Genomic DNA, 1,691 nt, shown 5'->3' on the forward strand with positions numbered 1-1,691 from the left:
TTGTTTCACCTCTTCCACATCAGCAAAATGTTTCTGTATCCAGTGAAACAAACAAACAAAAAGTCACTTGGAGTGAGATTGGGTGAATAGGGAGGGTGGGGCACAGAGATCATCCTTTTTTGGTCAAAAACTGCTGAACACTCAGCATGGTGTGGGCCGGTGCACAAATGGGCAAATGCATTGAAAGAGTCTTCCAAAAAAAAAAATTCACCAAAGCCAAACCCAGCCTCTCACAACCACCCCAGCTGGTACACTGATACAGACAGGTTCCTAGAACACTCACCTAATTGGGGAAGCTTGCACTACAGGGGGCCCACCTTCCAGAAGATAATTCCAGGCTTTTTGGGTCCCCACTGGTGATAGGTGGGTACTGGAAATATTGTAGGGGACACTTTGTAAGGTGTATGATTGTCTAACCACTATGCTATACTCCTGAAACTAATACAAAATTACACTGAATGCAAATTATAATTGATAATTTTTTAAAAATTAAAAAAATAATAACAATTATATTTCCTATCCCTCATGCTCTTCTAGAGCCTTGCAACTTTCCAATAAGAGGTCAAGTCTGTGGTCCCTTCTCTTGAACTTCATTGGTTTTTTTGTGACTGCTTCAGCTACCAGTATGGTGGAAGTAATGCCATAAGAATTCTATGGCTAGATCATAAAAGGTGACACAGCCATGGCTCAGTTGGTTGGGCATCATCCTGCAAAGTGAAAGGTCACTGGTTCAGTTTCTTGTCAGGGCACATGCCTGGGTTGTGAGCTGGTCCCCAGATGGGACATGTATGAGAGGCAGCTGATCAATGTTTTTCTCACACACTGATGTTTCTCTCCCTCTCTTTTTCCCTCCCTTCTCCTCTCTCTAAAAATAAATAAGTAAAATCTTTAAAATAAATTTTTAAAAAGGTGACACATACAATAGCTAAGACATGGAAACAATCTAAATGTCCATCAATGGATGAACAGATAAAGAAAATGTGGTACACACACACACACACACACACACATATACATACATACCAGAATATTATTCAGTCCTAAAAAGAAGGAAATCCTGCAATTTTAAATAACATGGATGGACCTTCAGAGCACTATGCTAAGTGACAAAAATCAGACAAAGACAAACACTGTATGATCTCACTTGCATATGGAATCTAAAAAAGCCAAACTCATAGAAACAGAAAATAGGACGGTGTTGCCAGGGATGAGGTGTGGGAAAATGGGGAGGTGTTGGTCGAGGGCACAAACCTTCTAACTTGAATAAGTTCTGGGGACCTCATGTTCAGCAAGGCAACTATAGTTAACGACGCTGTGGTACATGCTTGAAAGTTGCTGAGCGAGTAGATCATAAATGTTCTCACTACCTCCATCACCACCTCAACAGAAAATTACCATTAATTACATGGGGTCAATGATGTACTAACTAACCTTATTGAATTAATCACTTACAATATATGTGTATCAAATCATAGCATTACACAACTTAAACTTACACCATGTTATATGTCAACTATAACTCCATAAAGCTAGAAACATTTTTTAAAGAATATATATTTTTTAAAAAGTGATATAACTTGCCCTGGCTGAGTGGCTCAGTTGGTTGGAGCATGGGTCTGTGCACCAAAAGGTTGTGGATCAGATCCTCGGTCAGGACACATACCTAGGTTGCGTGTTCTATACCCGGTTGG

The sequence above is a fragment of the Desmodus rotundus genome, chromosome 6, assembly GCF_022682495.2.
Source record: "Desmodus rotundus isolate HL8 chromosome 6, HLdesRot8A.1, whole genome shotgun sequence".
NCBI classification, from domain to species: Eukaryota; Metazoa; Chordata; class Mammalia; order Chiroptera; family Phyllostomidae; genus Desmodus; species Desmodus rotundus.